The 19,276-nt window shown below is 37.8% G+C and overlaps 1 protein-coding gene and 1 long non-coding RNA gene across 2 annotated transcripts in view; one reads left to right on the top strand and one right to left on the bottom strand.

Annotated features, from left to right (window-relative positions):
• Window positions 1–17,427, bottom strand: part of LOC117991515 (uncharacterized) — a 444,113-nt gene extending 426,686 nt beyond the window's left edge. Inside the window, exon 1 of the mRNA XM_034979109.2 lies at window positions 17,144–17,427. The gene's annotated coding sequence lies outside the window, so the exon portion shown is untranslated. The remainder of the gene's footprint in view (window positions 1–17,143) is intronic.
• LOC138403671 (uncharacterized) overlaps window positions 1–19,276 on the top strand; it is a 331,305-nt gene that overhangs the window by 73,395 nt on the left and 238,634 nt on the right. The window lies entirely within an intron of this gene.

Genomic DNA, 19,276 nt, shown 5'->3' with positions numbered 1-19,276 from the left:
GTTAAAATTTAATTCAATTCAATGATTAAAATAAAAGTCGAAAACTTATTTAAAAAAATAATTAAACACAAAAAAATATTTAGAGATAAAACTTTGTTTTCACGTTCCATAAAATTCAATGAATGAAATAAAAGTTGAAAACTTATTTAAAAAATAATTAAACTCAAAAACAAATTCACTAAAGGAAGTCATTTTGTTTTACTGAAATTTTTTTTTCATCATGGAAAAGATTAAATAGATATTATATCTTTGAATTAAAGCTACATTATTTATTTTAAAAATCCTCGTGATATCATAAAACCAAATACGATACTTATCAAGACAAGTGTCACCAGATAATTTAAAATTCATTGAGGATGGCTATAAGGATGCAACAAAAGAAGCACATGGATATTTAATGATTGATCTTAAACAAGATGCAAATGATGTGTCCAATTAAATCAAAAATATTTACCTGTGATGAATTTTGTGTAGAATATAATATTTCAACAAAGAATAGTAAAAGTTTAAAGAATCGTCAAATTCCTATTATTTACAAATAATGCACTGAAGTCTGAAGACACATAAAAAGTTGTTACTCGCATTGCATATACTTAAACCTAAATGTCAAAAAGCATTATTAAAATCGTGTGGAGAAGAAGAGATAAATTGCATTTGTGAATGTACAAAGAAAAAGTTAAAAAAAATTTAAAAGTATACTTCGCACTTTGTATCACAAGGGAAAAAAACTAAAGAAAAATATATTGATACAAAAAGTAGGAGCATTTTTACCTTTCATTTTGGAGTTTATTTTGAGTGGATTAGTTTAATATGGAAAATGCAAAAAAAATGTTGCTTGTTGAGCCTAGTTTTATAGAAAGACTCAAACAGCAAACCAATGTTGAAAATCCCATGTCCCGATTAGATGTAGAAATGCAAAAGATTTTAAATAGTAATATTGAAGATCGTAAAAATGTATTTTATATTTACAAATTCTACAAAGATATCTACATTTCACCGAGGAAGAACGTCAACCTATCTTGTTACCAATTATTACTGACAGTATTAATGAAAATAAGAGTTACAAAAATAAAGACACAGAAAATGAAAACTTAATGTCATTCAAAACACCGACAGATGATGTAACAGAAAAAGAAAATAATCAACCACGTTACACAACAACTCAAATTTTAAGTCTGATACCAAAATCATATTTGAAAAAAGGTGAGTTGTTATTAAACTCGATTTCTTTGAGTAAAAATGCAATTTATTGGGATCATGCTGATGGTACAGTGTTAATAAACAATGAAAAAATTCCCGGCAGTAATATTGTTGATCTAATTAATGATACATTGAGACCTCTAAAAAAAAGTGATCCAATAGGTTGGGAAAAGTTTGCTAAGACATTACATGCAATTAAAATACCTTTGACTTACATCGGAATTCTAAAAGGTCTGATTTTATTCATCAACTGCAGATGAAATCGCTCGAAGGGAATTTTACATCTAACGAAGGAACTTTAAAGACTCCAAAGGGTAGTGGTGATAAACACATTAAAAAATAAAGAAAAAATTGATTGGGAAAAATGGACCCCTTATTAGAAATGAATAATATTATGACCAAAAACACTCTGTTCGGTTTAGTAGCTTTGATAAATTATTAAAACTAAAGAATGATTAAATCAAAAAAATGGCTAAAATGAATGTAAGGAACTCTTACAAAGAAACTCATTCAACTTTAAAAATTATCATATTATATATACTAGCAGTTAAGAAAATCTAGTAAATAGATTAAGCCAAAACTTGTATCTACATTTTCATTAAGGTTTGTAATAAAACAATGCTAAAAGATATTTTTTGTTTTATTTTAAGTTATCCACCATCACCTTAAATATGTTTTTTTTTATAGGTAGATATAAAATGTTAAAAATGTTAAAAATCGAAATATACTTAAATAGCAGTAAATGTGTGTAAAATCGTTATTAAAGAATTAATTTTCAATAAATAATAATGTGTAATAAGCTTGCAAACCTTACTAAAAATCTGTTATAATATATTTTATTAACATCGAAATCCATTGTTCGTAGATCGAAATGGAGTTTCTATATCCCAAATATCCTAGTTATGCAACTAAAATCGCAAGATTGCGAAGTTTTAATGCCTGGCCTCAAGGTTTAAATCAAAAACCTCAAGAAATGGCAGACGCTGGTTTTTTTTATACAGGAAAAAGTGATCGAGTGATTTGTTACTTTTGTGATGGTGGACTCAAAGATTGGGACATCGAAGATCTTCCATGGTCGGAGCACGCTCGTTGGTTTCCGTCCTGCCCCTATGTTTTACTTGTGATGGGTGAAACATACATACAAACTATTGCCAAAGATGTTTGTGGTACATCAAAAGACTCTGAACAATTTGTAAATAACAATACAATAAGTTCTAAATTTGCAGGCAGAAACATATTATGTGTAGAAAATGCTGAAGAAACATTTAAACTTTGCTGTAAAATTTGTCTTGTAGAAGAAGTAGGCATGTGTTATAGACCATGTGGTCATGCTATAACGTGTACTAAATGTGCTTTATCATTGGATAAAATGTTATGCCCGATATGCAGAAAAGCAATCGTTAGTGTAATACGAATATTTCTGAGTAGATGACGCCCGCGACTTCATCCGCATGGATTTAGGTTTTTAAAAATACCATGAGAACTCGTTGATTTTCCGAGATAAAAAGTAGCGTCCTATCCCAGGATGTAAGCTAAGTCTGTACGAAATGTCATCAAAATATATGTTAAGCTGTGGGAAGTAGATGGATGAGGAAGGCAGAGGAACGTGTATGTTGGCGCGCTCTTGGGAAGGCCTATGTCCAGCTGTGAACGCTAAATAGGTTGATTGGTACTGGTTACTTACAATACAAGTTCAGATTGTTTAGATTTATTCAATAAAAATATTGTACCGAATGATTTGTTTTTGTGGTAGATATTGAAGAATAATAAACAGTAGTTATGACATATAAGAAGTTTCCTTTGAAATCCCCATGCATGCGTACAATAGACCGGTGATTAGTAGGTCATTAGCAATTCAAAGTCGCTCAGCGTGAAGGTAGCGGGAAGTGGGTGGATGAGGAAGGCAGAGGATCGTGTGTGGTGGTGTACTCTTGGGAAGGCCCATGTCCAGTCAGGTTGATTGGTGCTGGTTACTTACTATACAAGTTCAAAGTTTTTCAATACAAGGAGGATCAAAAATGATTATACAGCAGTTTGCGGCGAATATTGTATAATGTATTTGTATTTCATGTTTACGGGCTACTATACAAGTTCAGATTTTTTAGATTTATTCAATAAAAATACACTAGAGAATGATATGTTTTTGTTAGAATTATTTAAATCAATATTTGGAGGCCAATAAACAGTACTTATGAGAGATAAGACTTTCCTTTGTAATCCCCATGAAATGAAGCAGTGAGCATGCGAACAATAGAGGGTGATTAGTAGGTCATTAGCAAGTAGATAACGAACTAGGGATTAATTTTGACGAAAAGCTAACTTTTAAACGGTTAGAGATACGAAGACGGGAGTGAGCGCAAACGATTCAGCGCACCCCAAAACCTTTTTTTTTTTTTTTTTTTTTTTTTTGATTTCGAAGTTGACCGACCGGCGGAGGGGGCCGAGGTTGGGAGGGCGCCCAGGAGGTGGGCCAGAACCGGCGAATCCCCTACTACTCATATACACGCCGAGCCTACAGCGCCCTGCGTGTTCAATATAATAACGCCTTTAGAAAGAAAGAAAGAAAGAAAGAAAGAAAGAAAGAAAAACGTTTATTTTTTAAGGCTGTACCACACATTACCAGCTAAACCTGGTTAGGTTAGGTTATCCCGGCGCCTCTTATACTTGAGTAGTAAGTCAAAAGACCTCAAGTAGAAGAAGCGCCGGAATAAACCATGTCATGTGTGGCACAACCCGAAAAAAAAGGTCCATACTCAGCATAAATGCCATATGTCTAGGATGCTGTTGAGGTTGCCGTGGCGCTGTAGCGCATCTAAAATGTTTGCAGACGCTCACACCAATGACTTTTTTGCCACAATGCGCAAAAAAGCGACATCTCTCATGCAGCGCTTACGTACCAGCGACAACGGCATCCTAAAAGTAATTGCTGCCAGGCTCGACTGTCCCATACTACACCACTGTGTGGCGGTAGCTATTGGGTCAGTAAAATAAAATTAATTGTACCAACCCACTAATGAACTAACAAGGAAAAACTGTAACTAACATACTAACAATCTATGGATCTATGAATGGTCTGAAATAAACGTTTATTTATTTATTTATTATTTATTTATTCCGGAAAATCAAAGAGTTCCCACGGGATTTTTAAAAACCTAAATCCATGCGGACTAACGCGGTATCCAGCTAGTAACTAGGTTGTAAAGTCTGAGAGATAGCCTTTTTCTCTTCCTCAAGATTTTTCGTTCGTCGCAGCACCATTTTCCTTTCCTTTTTCCCGAGTAAGGTATTATCACATTAATTTCTAGCGGCAATCGAACCTAACTAACCCATTACTGCGGTCGTAACTACAATCCCGCCGCATTGCGTTCCGCCGCCGTGCGATTTATGTTCCTCTAATCTTTTCAATTATCTCCCACAGTGCGATTCACTTCGACGAAGTAACACATTGTACTTTTTGGAAAATATTTTTGTCTAAATCAGTAAGTACCCGTATTATCAGTACCCTTATTATAAACTAGAGGATGCCTGCGACTTCGTCCGCGTGGATTTAGTTTTTAAAAATCCCGTGGGAACTCTTTGCTTTTTCCGGGATAAAAAGTAGTTTGTATCCTTCACCGGGATGCAAGCTATCTCTGTAACAAATTTCGTAAAAACGGGTGAACGATTGAGCCGTGAAAAGCTAGCAGACAGACAGACACACTTTCGCATTTATAATATTAGTATGGATGAGAAAGTGTGCTTGTTTGTTGGTTAGTCCTTCAATCACGTCGCAACGGTGTAACGGATTGACGTGATTTTTTGCATGGGTATGTATAGATAAAGACCTGGAGAGTGACATAGGCTACTTTTTATCCCGGAAAATTAAAGAGTTCCCACATTTTGAATTGAGAGAGAACGAAGTCGCGGGCATCAGCTAATATTGTAATATTTTGTAAAAACTAAAGTTTTTTAATTCTCATCTGCTGGTTACTACAACTATTTAGTAACGTACAAACACTGACTGAAATAACTATCATCAAAATGGATACACAACACTGAAACGCCCGCGGCAAAAGTGATTTCTTTGGGAAAAACCTCAAAATGAATCGTTTTCACTACGCGCAACGCACCTGCACAATATTTTAGTTTTAGCTAAAACTAACAGCGAACTGAAATAAAACTAAAAGGTTAGGCCAAACCAAACGATTTTACATCGAACGCAAAGAGAAACCTTTCAGAATTTAAGTGGTCGAATTTTACAACAAAGGCAAGCAAAGAGCCTCGATAGCTCAACGGTTAAAACGGTTAAAGGGAGGTCGGGGGTTCGGTATCTGGCACGCATTTCTAACTTTTCGGAGTTATGCGCGTTTTATGAAATTAAATATCATCCACTTTAACGGTGAAGGAAAACATCGTGAGGAAACCTGCATGCCTGTGAGTTCTCCATAATGTTCTAAAAGGTGTGTTAAGTCTGCCAATCCGCACTTGGCCAGCGTGGTGGACTATGGCCAAACCCTTCTCATATAATAGTAGACCCGTGCTCTGTAGTGAGCCGACTATAAGTTGATCATGATGATGACTGAATTTACGTACTTACCTATTATCATTTTTATTGATATCGAAAACAACCGATAAATTTATATTTTTACGACAACTTATTTCCAACACGTGTAAAATGATATTCAACGTTTTAGTTCCATTAAAGACTACTTGAGAGCCTAACTGAATAAAATATTATAAGTAATTAATATCTTGATCTTCATTCAAATAAACAGTTATCACAGTTAAAGTTTCAAGTTTCTGTTGACCTTACCCTAATTCGGAGTGCAAATAGCCGTCAAACATTAAACAAACCCCATCATTAATTATAGCAAGCCATATTGATGGCACTCCAGCGCGGTCCGCAAACACACTGTAATGCAAACACGTGTAAAATGATATTCGACCTATTTGTCACAATAAACCGTGTTAAGCCTTCTAATGACTTTTGGTATTGACTATGACACTTTGGATACGTTTTAGTAGCAATTCTACATAGCAATATAAAACAAATGTAATTTTGTACCTGTTTGTCAAATTAAAGTGTTTTTCTTTAAATTAATGACAATGGCCCCGATTCTCTAGTCTCTTTCTAAACTAAATTTAGAGTATCTGCATCCTTTTCGTTTTACTAATGCTAAAAAAGGAACGGAACATGACTTTCACATTTAAAGACTCTAAATTTTAGTGCACAATACAAATTTAAACAGTAGGTTCGCGAGTGCGTGTTGAAATCACGGGTTTTACCATCTAAAAATTAAATTTAGAAATGTAAAACTGCTTCTGTCCTTTTCATATTACAATAGTAAGAAGACGGTGCGAATACTCTAAAATTAGGTTGTGCTTAGAATCGGTGCCAATGACTCTATTGAATAAAATATTCTTTATGATTATCAATATTTCAAGTTTCTTACCCTAATTCCGAGTGCAAATAGCCGTCAAACATTAAACAAACCCCGCCATTAATTATAGCAAGCCATATTGATGGCACTCCAGCGCGGTCCGCAAACACACTGTAATGCAAACACGTGTAAAATGATATTCGACCTATTTGTGGTTAAAAAAAATTATTCTCAAAATAAATACATTGAGATGTAGAAGGTCGTCCTAAGCCTATTGTTGCAACTTGCAACAAATCAATAATTGGTCTCGTTAAGTTTCAGTGTACCTATGCATTTTAAAACCCTAGTTTTCCAAACAAGCAGTTAAAGCTTGTTTTGCATTCAAAATGGTCGCTTCTACATTCTACATTGAATCAGGCACAATGATTTACTTTGAAACTGCAACGTGCGTTCAATTAAAATGGTTTTGATCGCGATCGACAGTTTGTGTTCGAATGCTCTAAAATTTCGAATCGATTCAACTAAATTTTATAATGAAAACTGGTTTTTATTGACTGCAAATTCCAACTGTTTTATTAGGTTTTGTTTGTTAGTTAATTTCATGTTGCAAGAGTATACAATATACACTATTGAGATTTCTAGACTAGCCATTATTTTCCGAACCGAATGAATGCAATGCGATAAGTTCAATTGACTTTGTAAAAGTGTTTTATTTGAGTATTGGTTTTATTAGGTTCCTCCGATATTAACGATTCCTACAGTATTAAGCTAACTGATGCCCGCCACTTTGTCCGCTTGGATATAAGTTTTTAAAATCCAGTGGGAACTTTGTGTTTCTGTGATAGAAAGTAACCTATGTCACTCTCCAGGTAGATACACGTGACCCTAGAAATATCTCTTGTAAGGGTCTCGCATAGAAGAGAGACACATTTTAGTATCGAATATCAATTCAGTCCAGAAACTATCAAAGTTAAACAAGTACCTTCCAGCACCCACATAAAAGTTTCCTTCGAACACTTAAGTCGATGAAAGTTGCCAGATTGTCTGCTAGACTTGTAGGTCTTTGCCCAGCCTTTGTTACTCCTTAGGGCCCCAACACACTTGTTATTTTATTTTTATTTTTTATTAAAAAGAATATTAAGCCATGGCCCTTGGCTAACATTCTCCTTTCCTCTCCAATGAAGCATGAAGCTTGTGCTAGGAGTAGGTACGACAATAGTGCAACGGGTGGGGTTTGAACCGGCGACCTTTCGATTTTTTTTCAACCAGCGCTAACCATAAATTGGTAGATTCACTTGAAAATTCAAAGACGCCAAGAAAAGTTTATTAGAATTATTATGAACTAGCTGATGTCCTCGACTTCGTACGCGTGGATTTAGGTTTTAAAAAAATACTACTAAAATACTTTTATTACGGAAAATCAAAATTTTCCGTGATAAAAGTAGCCTATGTCTCTGTCCAGGTCAAGGCATACCTTTATCTATACGTGATTGAAGGACAAACCAACAAACAAACACATTTTCACAGTTTTAATAAGGGTACTGTACCCGTAGTACAAGATTTTACGTCTCACCAAACGAAACCAAATTCGAGAGGCGAAATACTTCCGCGTTACAGTAAAATGGACTTAAACAGCCTTGAATTGAAGTCAAATATTGAATGCCACTGATTTTAATTTCGCAATGTTTCCGCTTGGAGTGCTGGCTGTAGAAGTGTAGACAAACTTGAGCTTTAAAACAAGGCATTTAAGATCCAGTTTACTGTAACGCGGAAGTATTTCGACTCTCGAATTTGGTTTGGTTTGGTGAGACGTAAAATCTTGTACTACGGGTACTGATGCAACGTCCACGTCTACGCTATCGCAAAAACTCGCTACACGCTGAAATGCTGATAAGATTATCAAGTGTGCTGCGGCCTTAAGCGTAACGTTGCAAACCGCAGGGCAAAGTTATAATGATACTTGTTCCGCGTTCGATAGTTCGTAACCGCTAAATATTGTGATATTCATATGGAAAATGTAACTTTGATTCGTTTATAACAACCACAACACAAGTTTCATCAGTTTGGTAGAAAAGCCACGAGTCTGCTGTTAAGGCGTAGCTACTTACATAAGGGACAGTTTCTACTATGTAGGTATTTACTATATTTTATTGTATTTATTTTCTACTTATCTATTAGGTACGCTTGGAGTTTCTCTACGTGATCAAATAAGAAATGAGGAGATCCGCAGGAGAACAAGAGTAACCGACATAAAAAGTAGCCTATGTCCTTCCCCGAGATGTAAGCTAACTAACTCTGTACCAAATTTCATCAAAATCGGTTAAACGGCGGTGAAAAGCTAGCAGACAAACATTTACGTACTTTCGCATTTTGTTTTATAAAATAAGTTTAATTATTCAAATTGTAGTAAGTACAGTAAAAGAGTAGGTAAATTTTAATAAAGAAGTAATTAAACTATTAATAAACTTAAATCTAAAAAAAAAAAACATTAAATTAAAACTAAAATAAATTAAATTAAATCTAAAACCTCGTCGAGACCACCGCAGCGAGGCATTGTACCCAAGATGCTGGCAGCATTACCCCTTTGGATGGCCAAACTAATTCTTTGACCAAGGTAGCTGCCAGCTCTCGGGTCCCCGGTTGACTCGATAACTCTTTTCGCAATTTCTTCAAAAAGAGCTCGAGCCCCCGGGCCCCACGGCCCCAAGGTCTCCACACCAAAAGGCACGAATACGAAGCTCCCATCGAGGTTTTCATATTTGTTTTATAATACCTATTATATCTAAAATAGTGATCACCTTGCGTCACGTATCAATTCATATCACCCAGCGCGGTGGGTGAGTGGGTGAGTGGGTGAGTGGGTGAGTGGGTGACTGTGAGCGATGTTGTGGAAGAAATCGCAATAACCCTGCTCGCCGGACTGGAACCCATTACAAGCTATGGCATATTTATTTACTTACTTTCCCAACCTAGACCCCATCGTTGCATTGTCGCCCTACCTCTGATAGGCTTTTCTTGTAATTGGAATAGCAAAAATCTAAGAATTTACATAACAAACTCTGCTTATCTACTTAAGTAGCCGGCCAAGTGCGAGTCAGACTCGCGCACCGAGGGCTCAGTAGGGGGGGTATTTTTTCGACATTTTGCAAGTGGGGTATCATATACAAGGGCTGCACATGTGCATTCTAAAACAGATTTTTATATATTTTTATGTATCATAGTTTTTGAATTATGGTGCAAAATGTCGAAAAAATACGACTTTAGTACGGAACCCTCGTGGCGTGAGCCTGCCTCGCTCTTGGCCGGTTTTTTATTTTATTATTAATTAGATACGAGTTAGCCCTTGACTGCAATCTCACCTGGTGGTAAGTGCTGATGCAGTCTAAGATGGAAGCGGGCTAACCTGGAAGGAATATGGCAGTTTTTATTAAACCCACACCCCTTTAGTTTCTACGTGGCATCGAACCGGAACCTTTCTCTGTGACTTGGCTTGGAATCCGCAACTCATAGGTAAGGAAATTTCTAAATAATTTTAAATACATATCAACAATTGCGGAACCGGCAGGATTCGAACCTGCGTCTTCCGAGTTTCGCGGCGCCTTGACCTCTAGGCCACGGTTTCACTTACTGCCAGTGACGAAATTTGTGATTGTGATATGTGTTCATGAAGCGACTAGATTATTTAGAAATTTCCTTGAAGTGTACATAAAAACACTATCATAAAAAATATAAAAATCATGGGTAAGGTTTCATAATTTCTGAGCACATGGTCAACATGTAGACGAAGTAAGATGCCACCTGCATGTAATAGTACGTGAAAGATTAATTAAGGATCTTTCAATTAAGCATCAGCTAATAGTCGACTGTGGGGAGGGCAGCGGAACGGAAGAAATTGTAATAACCATGCCCGTTGTACCGGAAGTCATTACGCGTGACGTCATCTTCACCCGGACTGGCGGTCCATTGTGACGTGTCCAGGATACGCTGGTACTAAATAGTTTAGTACGGTATAAGGCGGTGGTCCGATCGCTGGCGAGAAAAAGACTAACTATCGGCAATTTTCTCTCTCAAGAAACGCACAATAAATGTACATTCCGTGTAAACGAAAGAGATGCTTCCGTGTAAGCGTAAGCGGATGCTTACCTACGTTACAATAGCTATCTGCATGCCAATTTTCAGCCCGATCCGTCCAGTAGTTCGAGCTGTGCGTTGATAGATCAGTCAGTCAGTCACCTTTCCTTTTATATATCTAGATAATAGCGCCTCAACATAAAGGCATCAAAGTTTTTGATCTAAAATCAATTTTATCAGCGGTGCTTGACGTATAAGAACAAGTACCTAGCCCAGCGTTGCCAGACATCCCGATTTTGGCGGGACGTCCCGATTTTTCAAGTCAAAATCAAATGTCCCGCGCGGGACAGGCTCAGCCCCGCTTTTCGGGGATAACTCGACCGTGCGTGCAGCGTGCTGAGGAAACCTGAGCGGGTGGCACGGACAAGCCCGACAAGAAAAAATCTGTAAGATGTCTTATTTTTTTTATTTTTTTTTTATTCGAATAAACTTTTAAAAGTACTTTCGAATAGTCGGATGCATCTACCACTGGTTCGGAATGCCTTTGTCTTTAAGATATCTTTAGGAGTACTATTTTGTTGTTGGGAAGTGTGGACTGGCCGCCCGCCCGCCCCCGGAGCGGACCTAATGAAGATAAGCGCGCGATTTTTGCTATAATATTATATTGTCACGTAAACGTCATTTGAATTCAAATAAAAAGTTAAATATTTAAAAACTTGTGATTATGTGTTTTTTAACATGTCCCGCTTTCGACGAAAGAATCCCGCTTTTGTCACTCAAAAAGTTTCAAAATCCCGACTTGGCAATTAAAAAAACTGGCAACGCTGACCTAACCTTAAGTTGTGAATACATAAAAGTAAAAGTTAGTATAAGACGTAAAAGAAAATAAACCAAAGAGCCTCAAAGAGAACCCGGTTCAAAGCGTGAAACGCCTAATTAACTGACCCGTACGGTTCCCAGTCAGCGCCAGAGCCTTTCCGAAAGAAAGCGTTCCCGTGATTTGTGCCGAAATTAACGCGTGGACATTTCTCATTTTGCCCGGTTTTGTTTATTTGCTCGAACACACCACCGCTTGGGAAATTTTGTAAGAGAAATGACCATAATAATTAATTGTTTTGGTAACCTAACGATTCAGAATCCTAGTACCGTCAGACATTACTTATTTTCTAAAAAACAAAATATGCGCATATATCTGCTAGCTTGTTCCAGACTTTCCAACGAGGCGGTTAGTTTGGGATCGTCCACAAGTCAAACAGCCCGCCTTTGGATCCGATCAAATGGAACTTCAAGGAGTTGGTACTGGGGTGCCCATGAAAGGAAAAGGTGACTGACTGACTGACTGATATATCAACGCACAGCTCAAACTACTGGACGGATCGGGCTTTTATGCTATAGGTATACCATGTAGCTATTATGACGTAGGCATCCACTAAGAAAGGATTTTTGAAAATTCAACCCCTAAGAGGGTGAAATAGGGGTTTGGTGTAGTCCACGCGGACGAAGTCGCGAGCATAAGCTAATCTATATATATAAAAGGAGAAGGTGACTGACTGACTGACTGACTGATCTATCAACGCACAGCTCAAACTACTGGACGGATCGGGCTGAAATTTGGCATACAGATAACTATTATGACGTAGGCATCCGCTAAGAAACGATTTTTGAAAATTCAACTCCTAAGGGGGTTAAATAGGGGTTTGAAATTTGTGTAGTCCACGCGAACGAAGTCGCGAGCATAAGCTAGTCAAGTATAAGGTCCAGGGCTTATAAGAGTAAGTAAGGATACAAAATATACAATATAGTACGATCATATTTCTTACGGTTCAGGATATGAATTCGCCTTTTTATTAGAAGCAATATGAAATTGTAATTTTTATACCCCCGCAGTATGATAGGGGATCGCGTCGTAAAAATATCAAGGACATATCTATACCAAATACTTTTCTATCTTTATAGATATATATACGTATAAAAAAACTCATCTTGACTGACTGACTGATCTATCAATGAAAGTTTAGGTTATTTCTAATTGCAAATATAAGATTGTAGTCGGAATTTTATTTGATCCTATAAGAGTTCCTCTTTTTCCTTCCGAGGTACGGAACCCTAAAAAAACTACTGTTTATAAAATAACTAGCTGATGCCCGCGACTTCGTACACGTGGATTTTTGAAAATCCCGTGGGAACTCTTTGATTCCCCGCGATAAAAAGTAGCCTATGTCACTCTCCAGATCTTTAACTATACCCATGCAAAAAATCACGTCAATCCATTGCACCGTTGCGACGTGATTGAAGGAAAAACCAACAAACAAACACACTTTCGCATTTATAATAAGGGTACTGATATAATAAGGGTACTGATGACAGCCAAAAGTTTTATAAGTAGGTACTCGTGGCTACAGAAATCTTACGCGATTAGTTTTATGTACAGTACGCGGCAGAAATATTGTACATCGACCTTCAGAACGAGATAGCGGTTTCGTAGAGCTTTGTCTCTGTCGATGAGACCGACAATAGGTACCTAGGTATGAGAGACAGAGACAACGCTCTACGAAGCCTGAACCTCATTCTAAAGGTCGATGTACATTATTTTCTGTCGGGTACTGTAAGTAGGTGTGTCTTCAAAATACAAGTATTTTCCTTTGGAGGCGTACATGCGTATAGTTGTATTGTATCCATAACATCGATTACCGGCACGCATGCAAGCCGATATCGATTTCATATAAATAGTCTGTGTAACCGGCGACGTGCCGTAGGAACACGCGTACAGGCGTAAGATCATACCTATAGTGCGCGACAGGTCAAGATGGCAATCGGGGTATGGGGCGTGGGGACGCCCCGCATACCCGCACGTCACCCGCGCTTTTCCGCACCGGGTGTGCGGACCATCCTTACCCCTAGTGCCATCTCGACTTACTTACTGACTAGGTATAATTATAGATGCGACACGTCGCTAGACAAAAAGTTGCTAGACATTGAAAATGGGGTTGTGGTCCTAATGGATAACTGCATCCTCTTCAGGGGTCTCGGACATTCTTAACTTTTAGTACGCGGCAGGAAGTAATGTACATCGGCCTTTAGAATGACATTTCGGCTATGTAGAGCATTGTCTCTATCACTCATACCTAGGTATATGACGTTTTGCCGGTTTCAACGACAGGGACAACGCTCTGCAAATCTGCTATCTCCTTCTAAAGGTCGTGTGCATTACTTTCGGCCGCGTACTGTATATCCCTTTCTTCAACGGTAAAGGAAAATATCGTGAGGAAACCGCATAAGAGTTCTTCATAATTGAGAGCCTCAATAGCTCAACCGGTATAGGAGTGGACTGAAAACCGAAAGGTCGACAGTTCAAATCCCGCCCGTTGCACTATTGTCGTACCTACTCCTAGCACAAGCCTGACGCTTAGTTGGAGAGGAAAGGGGAATATTAGTCATTTAATATGGCTAATAATCTTTTTAAAAAAAAAAAAAAAAATGTTCTCAATGGTGTGTGAAGTTTGCCAATCTAAAGATAATAGACGCACATCGTTTAAGGTGCGGGCTCGGAGTCAAACCCCCGACCCCCCGAATCGGAGGCCGACGCATCGTCTTAACCAATATCGCATATCGCATATATCGCATTTACTTTATTTTATTTTTTTATTTTTGTTTATTTGAAAGTAATCAACAGCGTAAATACATAATTATTATTTAAATTTAAATCTAGGTATAACAGAAGGCCAAAAGAGATTACTTAAAATTATAATTAAACTATTTTAACAGAATAGAGTTAGAATAAATGTAGGTATATACAATAATAAAATAATAAAATAAAACAGTAACTGCATTACATTTGATTTCAAACGTATTGACGGATTCGTGATGTTTGCATGGATTTCAGACCTGGAGAATGACATTGGCTACTTTTTATCCCGGAAAATCAAAGAGTTCCCACGGGATTTTTGAAAACCTAAATCCACGCGGACGAAGTCGCGGGCATCAGCGAGTACTTAATATATTTTGAATCATTTATTAAGTAGGTATTTAAATTGGCAAACTATGCTAGACTAGTGGTTAGGACGTCCGCCTTCTAATCGGAGGTCGGGGGTACGATCCCGGGCACGCACCTCTAACTTTTCGGAGTTATGTGCGTTTTTAGTAATTAAATATCACTTGCTTTAACGGTGAAGGAAAACATCGTGAGGAAACCTGCATGCCTGAGAGTTCTCCATAATGTTCTCAAATGTGTGTGAAGTCTACCAATCCGTACATGGCCAGCGTGGTAGACTATGGCCAAAACCCTTCTCACGTTGAGAGGAGACCCGTGCTCTATAGTGAGCCGGCGGCGATGGGGTGATCATGATGATGATGATTTAAATTAGTTGAAGTTAAGGCTTCAAGAAGAAAACCATACTTTACAAGTGAATATGAGGTTTTTTTTTTTTGAAGAATGTTAGCCAAGTTAAATGATCAATATTCCCCTTTCCTCTCCAACTAAGCGTCAGCGTCAGGCTTGTGCTAGGAGTAGGTACGACAATAGTGCAACGGGCGGGATTTGAACCGTCGACCTTTCGGTTTTTTTTTTTTTAAATAGATAATATAGCGAGCAAACGAGCAGACGGGTCACCTGATGTTAAGTGATTACCGCCGCCCATGAACATTTACAGCACCAGAGGAGCCGCCGATGCGTTGCCGGCCTTTTAGGAATTTGTTGGTCCGCCCCTTGAATAACCCCATGTTATAATCTAGTGGGAACACCGCCGATGGGAGTTGGTTCCACAGTTTTCAGTCCACTCCTTTACCGGTTGAGCTATTGAGGCTCTACTACTACATTGACGTTTCTATTCTTATCTCGATCGCATTACAGCTTTGCAACTCCATCTTAACCGCATTATTGAGCACAGATTATTACCAACTAGCAACACAATACCTGCCTAGACTTGCCAACCAAGACAGACGTTACAATATAACCATTCGGACGATATGATGTAATGAACAGACGGACTTGTGCGGATTCCGTATCGCATTACAGCGGTATTCGCAGTCGTATCGATTGCCGACTGATCCCTTAATTGCTTAACGTTCACAACCTTTCCAACGTAGCAACGATAGGTCTCGGGTTCGATATCCGGTTAGAACAAGTTTAAAAAGGGTTTTTAAAAGCATATTAACCAATGAACCCAAATCCCAAACACACTCTTGTGTGGTGCTGCGTGGTGGTGGTGCGTATTGCTTGCCTGGTGGCTGCTTTTTCCTGCATGTTTAGCGGTGGGAGGGCGGGCGGTGCATTTCGCATGCTGCATGTTGCACCATACAGATTCGACCTGTTTCAGCAGATTATAGCGAATTAAGCTTTTGGTTCATTGTATATCATGGACTTCCGCAAAGTAACGCCTGCTTCTATACAACAATGGGGCGCATTCTCTTGTGCATAATCTCTAAACTAAACTAAATTAACAGGTCTAAATCTAGTGCTATCCTTTTCCGCAAGCAATATTATGAAAGGGAAAGCAAAAGATATAGACGTGTCATTTTAGTTTAGTTTAGAGATTGTGTACAACGGAATTAGCCCCATTGGCACCGATTCTAAGCACAACCTAATTTTAGAGTATTCGCACCCTCTTCTTACTATTGTAATATGTAAAGAACAGAAGCAGTTTGACATTTCTAAATTTAATTTTTAGATGGTAAAACCCGTGATTTTAGCACGCACTCGCAAACCTACTGTTTAAATTTGTATTGTGCACTAAAATTTAGAGTCTTTAAATGTGAAAGTCATGTTCCGTTCCTTTTTTAGCATTAGTAAAAATAAAAGGATGCAGATACTCTAAATTTAGTTTAGAGAGAGACTAGAGAATCTAACCTAACCTAACCTAGAATAGGGAATATTAGCCAAGTTAAGTTCTGACTAATATTCCCCCTTTCCCCTTCATCTAAGCGTAAAGCTTGTGCTAGGAGTAAGTACGACAATAGTGCAACGGGTGGCACCTATTTGGACCGCCGACCTTTCGGTTTTCAGTCCGCTCCTTTAACTGTTGAGCTATCGAGGCGTTTGATAGCCTAGAAGCAAAAACTGGCTAGTCGGAAGGGTCTGGGGTTCGATCCAGAGCACGCATCTCTAACTTTTCAGATTTTATTGCATTTTAACCAATTTAAGTAACATCGCGAGGAAACCTAATGCCTAAGAGTTCTCCATAATATTCTCAAAAAAGGTGTGTGAAGTCAGCCAATCCGCACATGGCCAGCGGTGCGGAAGCGTTCTCAGTAGTGAGCGGGCTGTTATCAGCTTTTTGTATTTTTAAAAGCAAAAAGTTTATAAATATCAATTTAGTAAAATACTTAATCGATCTCTACCAAAACTATACTCCTCATTAAACATTGTATTTACATCTAAAAAGTTTCGAATTTAACAATGTAAATTACACAAAAACCATAATTAATTTATAAACTAGGTACGTATCACTAAAATAATAAAGTAAATATAATAATATTTAAAACTATGAAAACACCACCATTATAAATCTACTCACCAAAAAAATTCAGTCCTCCAGCACAATCCCAACCACAAACAAACACTAAAAACTATAAAAAAACAAAACGATAAAGACTCAAAAAGCACGGCCAAAACAAACTGTTCCCGCAGGATTAATGCACAACTTTTCCCAGCGTTTTTACACTTCTATACAATCACATACAACAAAACATAGCCATAGAAACGTGGGCGAAGTTTTCAAAACTTACGATGGTAAATATTCGTACGCGTTTTCACTGCGAAATCACATACATAACCATAATACTCATGACACGACCGGCTGTCACGAGATCGCGACGATAACTGACACTGAGAAAGCTTTGGGAAACAGCCCTTAGTTTTCCGCGTTGAACAGAGAGGGATGTTAACTTGATTGTGGAAAACTACGAGTGCAAAAGGGAGGGGTGTAGTTAGTTGTAGATACATGCACGTGGCACGATGCGGTCAATTGCAATGCTACGGTCATTGCCATAGTGAGATTTTTCATAGTGCGTAAACATTACAGACGTGTTCCCATTTTTAACCCCATTGTATCCATTTTTAAATAGTACTAGCTTATGCTCGCGACTTCGTCCGCATGGACTACACAAATTTCTTTAATTGTAATTGAGCCCCTGAGTTATAAAAAACCGGCCAAGTGCAAGTCCACAAGCGAGTCAGACTCGCGCACTGAGGGTTCCGTACTACTAACGTATTTAATTGAAATTTTTCATAATAATATGATACCCCACTTGACATAGCGATCTTACTTTAAAAGTTGAAAATAGCAATATTTGTTCATGAAATCATTTTAATTTTTTTCTTGTGATGTAACCACAAATTCACGGTTTTTAGATTTCTCCCCTCATGTCTGTTATAAGACCTACCTTGCTGCCAAATTAGGTCAACGGGAAGTAACCTATAGGCTTATTGACAGACGCGACAGACAACGAAGTGATCCTATAAGGGTTCCGTTTTACCTTTTGAGGTACGGAACCCTAAAAAATATGATAATAAGTATATTTTGTTCCTCTGAAACCCTAACCTATTATACACGTAACAAAATACGTAAAATAGCGTATAATTAAAAATAACTTAACTCTGCCCTAATGGTAGCCCGAATTAATTTTTGTTTGTTATTCCAAAAGGCAGCGAAAAATGTAAAAAAATGCTTTTTTTAATATCATTTATGTTGTAGACTAAGAGCAGTTAATAAATAGAATTCTTTTACATAAAGGGAAAACTGACTGACTGACATACAGTCCAGAAACTTGAGATTTTGCATGCATAATACGCGACAGGTCGAGATGGCAATCGGGGTATGAGGCGGGGGGACGCCCCGCGCACTGGCACGTTACCCGCGTTATCCCGCACCGGGCAAATGGGCAAATGTTCTCAAAATATTTTGAGAACATTTCTCAACTTGTGTAAGTATAGGACTTGTTTCATCATCATCATGATCAAATCGGCTCACTACAGAGCGCGGGTCTCCTCTCAGAGTGAGAAGGGTTTTGGCCATAGTCTACCACGCTGGCCATGTGCGGATTGGTAGACTTCACACACCTTTGAGAACATTATGGAGAACTCTCAGGCATGCAGGTTTCCTCACGATGTTTTCCTTCACCGTTAAAGCAAGTGATATTTAATTAATTAAAACGCACATAATTCCGAAAAGTTAGAGGTGCGTGCCCGGGATCGAAGCCCCGACCTCCGATTAGAAGGCGGACGTCCTAACCACTAGGCTATCACTTGTTAGGACTTGTTTAGTATGTGTTTATTAGTAGCTTATATTTAATATGACATAACGACAAAAATTTACTTATCTAAACAATCTTATAAGTACATTTACCGTAGTAAAGTTATCAATTAATTTTATTTTATTTATTAGGAACACACACAATACATTAATTTAACACAAACTACGACACTTATAGACAAACACAGGCTGATAAATGTATCTATAAAATGTGTACACAGCATTTGCAAAATATCTAGACAAATAAAAAGAACTTAACTAACTACTTAACTAAACAATTAATAATTAAGTTACTTAGGAGATGAACCCACCGTAAAATGATAAGAGCTTCTTTTTGAATGCAGTAACTGAGTCATGAAATATGTCGATGCCAGGTATCTTTTTTGATATTTCGTT

The sequence above is a fragment of the Maniola hyperantus genome, chromosome 19 (assembly GCF_902806685.2).
Source record: "Maniola hyperantus chromosome 19, iAphHyp1.2, whole genome shotgun sequence".
Lineage (NCBI taxonomy): Eukaryota > Metazoa > Arthropoda > Insecta > Lepidoptera > Nymphalidae > Maniola > Maniola hyperantus.
The sequence above is the reverse complement of the archived record's forward strand: the minus strand, read 5'-3'. Positions and strand labels throughout refer to the sequence as shown.